A 6,387-nucleotide genomic window follows, 5' to 3' on the forward strand; every position below is an offset into this window, starting at 1 on the left:
CCTGATAATCTCTTCCTGGTTTTCTGTGTGTCTTTCTCTGCCTGCCTCATTGTCGGTGCTGTTACTCTGTGTCCTTGTGTCATTGTGCAGTGAGGGTGAGTCCGTCAGCACGTGTGTTGCTGAGTCCAGGATTCTTGAGAAATCCGACTGCAATCCTATTTTTATAAAAACATTGGGGAATGAACATATTTCACTAACAGGCAGCTAAAATTTAAACCAGGAGTTAGCAGAGTGGCGCAGCGGAAGCGTGCTGGGCCCATAACCCAGAGGTCAATGGTTCGAAACCATTCTCTGCTGTTTATGTTTGGTAGTAACACAAACAGTTCAATTTCAAAACGTCAAGTATTTACCCATAATAACAAGATGCGCTCGATTGCAAGCAGCTTTTTCCTTTGAGTGAACACATCAATCAGTAACAAATCACTTTTGCTCACACGAACACAAGCTGCAAACACGGACCAGCCGAGTCTCACCCACTTTGTCAACCCCTTCCTGCAGAGCCTCCTCTCCACCACCAGATGGTGATGTTGGTCACAATAAAGCCAGGGCAAATGGTCACAGTGACGAGACTGTCAGGAACAGTAAATAAAACAATAACAGGGAAAACCTTTGCACAACAACAGGGTACATCTTTACACAACAGAAAATATATTTACACAACAGGAAATACCGTCACACAACAGGGAGAATACAATCATACAAATGCCTTGTTTCTCCATCTCAGTTTCGTGTCTGTCTCTCTCTCTCCATCCCTCACTTTTGCTTCCTCACAGTCTATTAGTTTTCTGTGTGTTTTTCTCTCTGTCCCGTTGTCGATGGTGTCACTCAACGTCATTGTAACATTGCGTAGCCAGACTGAGCCTCCCAACAACTGTGTTATGGAACATAGAACATAGAACAGTACAGCACAGTACAGGCCCTTCGGCCCACAATGTTGTGCCAAACCTTTAACCTACTCTCAGATCAAAACTACCTACATACCCTTCATTCTACTATCATCCATGTACCTATCCAAGAGACGCTTAAATGTCCCTAATGTATCTCCTTCTACTACCACCACTGGCAGTGCATTCCACGCACCCACCACTCTCAGTGTCAAGAATCTACATCTGACATCCCCCCGAAACCTTCCTCCAATCACCTTAAAATTATGCCCCCTGGTGATAGCCCTTTCCACCCTGGGAAAAAGTCTCTGGCTATCCACTCTATCTATGCCTCTCATCATCTTGTACCCCTCTATCAAGTCACCTCTCATCCTTCTTCGTTCCAATGGGAAAAGCCCCAGCTCCCTCAATCTTTCTTCGTAGGACATGCCCTCCAGTCCAGGCAGCATCCTGATAAATCTCCTCTGCACCCTCTCTAAAGCTTCCACATCCTTCCACGACCAGAACTGAACACAATATTCCAAGTGTGGTCTCACCAGGGCTTTATAGAGCTGCAGCATAACCTCGCGGCTCGTAAACTCAATCCCCCTGTTAATGAAAGCTAACACACAATACGCCTTCTTAACAACCCTATCAACTTGGGTGGCAACTTTGAGCGATCTATGGACATGGACCCCAAGATCCCTTTGTTCCTCCACACTACAAAGAATCCTGTCTTTTAGCCTGTATTCTGCATTCAAATTCAACCCTCCAAAATGAATCACTTCACACTTTTCCAGGTTGAACTCCATCGCTCACGTCTCAGCCCAGCTCTGCATCCTGTCAATGTCCCATTGCAACCTACAACAGCCTTCCACACTATCCACAACTCCAGCAACCTTCGTGTCATCGGCAAACTTGCTAACCCAGACTTCCACTTCCTCATCCAAGTCATTTATAAAAATCACAAAGAGCAGAGGTCCCAGAACAGATCCCTGCGGAACACCACTGGTCACCGAGCTCCAAGCTGAATACTTTCCATCTACTACCACACTCTGTCTTCTATGGGCCAGCCAATTCTGTATCCAGACAGCCAACTTTCCCTGTATCCCATGCCTCCTTACTTTCTGAATGAGCCTACCATGGGGAACCTTATCAAACGCCTTGCTGAAATCCATATACACCACATCCACTGCTCTTCCTTCATCAATGTGTTTTGTCACATCTTCAAAGAATTCAGTAAGGCTTGTGAGGCATGACCTGCCCCTCACAAAGCCATGCTGACTGTCTCTAATCAAACTATGCTTTTCCAACTAATCATAAATCCTGTCTCTCAGAATCCTCTCCAATAATTTTCCCACTACCTACGTAAGACTGACTGGTCTGTAATTCCCAGGGTTATCCCTATTCCCTTTCTTGAACAAGGGAATAACATTTGCCACCCTCCAATCATCTGGTACTACTCCAGTGGACAGTGAGGACGCAAAGATCATCGCCAAAGGCGCGGCAATCTCTTCCCTCGCTTCCCGTAATATCCTTGGGTATATCCCGTCTGGCCCAGGGACTTATCTGTCCTCATGTCTTTCAAAATTTCCAGCACATCCTCCCTCTTAACATCAACCTGTTCGAGCATATCAGCCTGTTTCACGCTGTCCTCACAAACGACCAGGTCCCCCTCACTAGTGAATACTGAAGCAAAGTATTCATTTAGGACCTCCCCTACCTCCTCCGACTCCAGGCACAAGTTCCCTCCACTATCCTTGATTGGCCCTACCCTCACTCTGGCCATCCTCTTGTTCCTCACATAAGTGTATAACGCATTGGGATTTTCCTTAATCCTACCCGCCAAGACTTTTTCATGTCCCCTTCTAGCTCTCCTAAGTCCATTCTTCAGTTCCTTCCTGACTACCTTGTAACCCTCTAGAGCCCTGTCTGATCCTTGCTTCCTCAACCTTAAGTAAGCTTCCTTCTTCCTCTTGACTAGCTGTTCCACATTTCTTGTCATCCAAGGTTCCTTCACCCTACCATCCCTTCCTTGCCTCATCGGGACAAACCTATCCAGCAGTCGCAGCAAGTGCTCCCAAAACAACTTCCACATTTCTGTCGTGCATTTCCCTGAGAACATCTGTTCCCAATTTATGCACCCCAGTTCCTGCCTAATAGCATTGTAATTCCCCCTCCCCCAATTAAATATTTTCCCATCCCATCCGCTCCTGTCCCTCTCCATGACGATAGTAAAGGTCAGGGAGTTGTGATCACTATCACCGAAATGTTCTCCCACCGAGAGATCTGCCACCTGGCCTGGTTCGTTGCCAAGCACCAAATCCAACATAGCCTCCCCCCGAGTCAGCCTATCTACGATGTTCAAATCTCTGGACAAGGGCGGGAAAAATGTACCCAACGTGGCCCTCATCCTGATGACCACCTTCGTGTGCGGCTGCATCAAGCTGTGTGTAGATCCCCAGTACGCAAACTCCAAGTGTCACTACGTGCTGAGGTTCTATCTGTCCCCGGTGTTGCGAAGGATGGGCCTGGTCACATTGCCGCGGAACGCTCCATGCAGTTGGACGGTGCCGTACCACCTATCCTTCGTGGAGCAGTTTCTGCGCGAAAATACCTTTGACCACCGGTCCATCAGGCAGTGGTCTGCACGGAATGTCCTCAAGGCCCTACGGGAAAACGAAACGGTGGATCCTGTCGGATGGTTCCCCGAGCAGACCGTCAAGGTCATTTGGCGGAATGCCTCATCACCAGAACTTTCAAACAAGCACCAAGACGTAGCTTGGCTGGTGGTGACAAGGGCCCTCCCCGTCAGATCCTTCATGCACACCCGAAGTCTCGCCCCCTCCGCACAGTGCCCCCGCGTTGGCTGTGGTGGGGAAGAGACGGTCGCACACCTCCTTCTGGAATGTGCCTTTGCAAAGCAGGTGTGGAAAGAGATGCAGTGGCTTTTGTCAAGGTTCATCCCAAGCAGCTCTGTAACACAGGAGTCTGTGCTCTACGGGCTGTTCCCAGGGACGCACACCGAGACAAACATCAACTGCTGCTGGAGGACTATCAATCCGGTGAAATACGCCCTTTGGTCTGCCCGAAACTTGCTGGTCTTCCAGCGCAAAGAGTTGTCCACCACCGAATGTTGCAGACTGGCACATTCCAAGGTCCAGGACTACGTGCTGAGGGACGCATTAAAGCTTGGGGCAGCCGCAGCAAAGGCTCAATGGGGAAAGACCACAGTGTAAGGTTCCCCCACCAAGCTGGACTGAGGGGCTGGATCCATGGGAAACCCCTCGAACTGTATCGTTAATATTCTCAATTGCTGTCAATGTAAAACTGTAATTGACATGACAATTGTGAAACGGAAGGGTTGGGAAGAAACTCATGACAGTATTGAAGGAAACTGATCTCCCTTGCAATGTTTGTATTTTTTGGTACTGTTTGGCAATGTAATTTTTACAGATTTTTATGAATAAAGTATATTTTGGAAATAAAATAAAAAAAATCTACATATTGAGTCAGGAAACCTTCCTGGACACACCTGACAAAAACTGCTCCATCCAAACTATTTGCACTAAGGAGGTTCCAATCAATATTAGGGAAGTTGAAGTCACCCATGACAACAACCCTGTTACTTCTGCACCTTTCCAAAATCTGCCTCCCAATCTGTTCCTCCGTGTCTCTGTTGCTATTGGGGGGTCTATAGAAAACTCCCAATAAAGTGACTGCTCCTTTCCTGTTTCTGACTTCCACCCATAATGACTCAGTCGACAAACCCTCCTCGATGACCTACCTTTCTGCAGCTGTGATACTATCCCTGATTAACAATGCCACTCCCCCACTTCTTTTACCTCCCTCCCTATTCCTTTTGAAACATCTAAACCCCAGAACATCCAATATCCATTCCTGCCCCTGTGATCTCCAAGTGTCCGTAATGGCCACAACATCGTAGCTCGAAGTACTGATCCATGCTCTAATTCATCATCCTAATTCCTGACACTTCTTGCATTAAAATAGACACACTTCAACCCATCATACAGGCTGAAACTTTGCCCTGTCAACTGTCTAACCTTCCTCACAGACTCTCTGCACTCGGTATCTGCCTGTTCAACAGCTACCCCATCCACTGATCCATAGCTCCGGTTCCCATCCCCCTGCCAAACTAGTTTAAACCCTCCCGAAGAGCTCTAGCAAACCTCCCGCCCAGGATATTGGTGCCCCTCCAGTTCAGATGCAACCCGTCCTTCTTGTACAGGTCCCACCTTCCCCAGAAGGTATCCCAATGATCCACATAACTGAAGCCCTCCCTCCTACACCAGCTCTGTAGCCACGTGTTCAGCTGCACTCGCTCTCTGTTTCTGGCCTCACGAGCACGTGGCACCGGTATCAATCCTGAGATTACTACTCTGCTCGTCCAGCCTTTTAGCTTCCAACCTAACTCCTATATTTGCTTTTCAGGTCCTCATCCCTTTTTCTAGCTATGTCATTGGTACCGATGTGTACCACGACTTCCGGCTGCTCCCCCTCCCCCTTAAGAATCCTGTTGACTCGATCTGAGACATCCCTGACCCTGGCACACAGGAGGCAACATACCATCCAGGAGTCTCGTTCGCGACCACAGAATCTCCTGTCTGTTCCTCCAACCATTGAATCTCCTATCACTATCGCTCTCCTACTCTCCACCCTTCCCTTCTGAGCCGCAGAGCCAGGCTCAGTGCCAGTGACCTGGCCGCTGTGGCTTTCCACTGGTAGGTCCCCCCCACAACCGTATCCAAAACGGTATACTTATTATTGAGGGGAACGGCCACAGGGGATCCCTGCACTGTGCACCTATTCCCTTTCCCTCCCCTGAGGGTCACCCAGCTACCTTTATCCTGTGACTTCGGTGTCAGTACTTCCCTGTATCTGCTCTCTATCATCCCCTCTGCCTCCCGCATGATCCGAAGTTCATCCAGCTACAGCTCCAGTTCCCTAACGCGGTCTGCGAGGAGCTGGAGTTGGGTGCACTTCTCACAGGTGAAGTCAGCAGGGACACAAGTGGTGACCCTCACCTCCCACATCCTGCAAGAGGAGCATGCAACTGCCCTAGCTTCCATCCCCTCTGCTCGAAATTGACAACAGAGACTAAAAAAATATAAAGGAAAACCTTACCTTACCAAATCCTCCACACAAGAGTCCTTTTTTTTGGTTGGAGGAGGAGGATGGGTGGGAGACACTACACATGTAGTGTTTCGGGTTTAGCCACTGCCCGAATATATAAGTTCACTTACCCAGCAATGCCCGTGTCCGCGTCCGCCGAATCGCCAGGTCAGTACTTTATAGTGAAACATACCTTCCCGGCTGCCCCCTGGCTCGCACTATCACCGCTACTGCTGATCAAAGGTGTTGCTGTAATAAAAACAGAAAATGCTGGTAATGCTCAGTCGGTCTGGCAGCATCTGTGCAGAGAGAAACAGTTAACAGTTCAGGTCTGTTTCCTTAGCTCACATTAACTTTGTTTCTTTCTCCACAGATGCTGCCAGACCTGCTG

General features: G+C 48.6%; 1 non-coding gene across 1 annotated transcript; it reads left to right on the forward strand.

Annotated features, from left to right (window-relative positions):
• The first annotated feature begins 225 nt into the window (after positions 1–225).
• Positions 226–297, forward strand: trnam-cau (transfer RNA methionine (anticodon CAU)). Its single transcript has one exon. It is a non-coding gene; the product is annotated as a tRNA-Met (tRNA).
• Positions 298–6,387: the final 6,090 nt, after the last annotated feature.

The sequence above is a fragment of the Heterodontus francisci genome, unplaced genomic scaffold, assembly GCF_036365525.1.
Source record: "Heterodontus francisci isolate sHetFra1 unplaced genomic scaffold, sHetFra1.hap1 HAP1_SCAFFOLD_97, whole genome shotgun sequence".
Lineage (NCBI taxonomy): Eukaryota > Metazoa > Chordata > Chondrichthyes > Heterodontiformes > Heterodontidae > Heterodontus > Heterodontus francisci.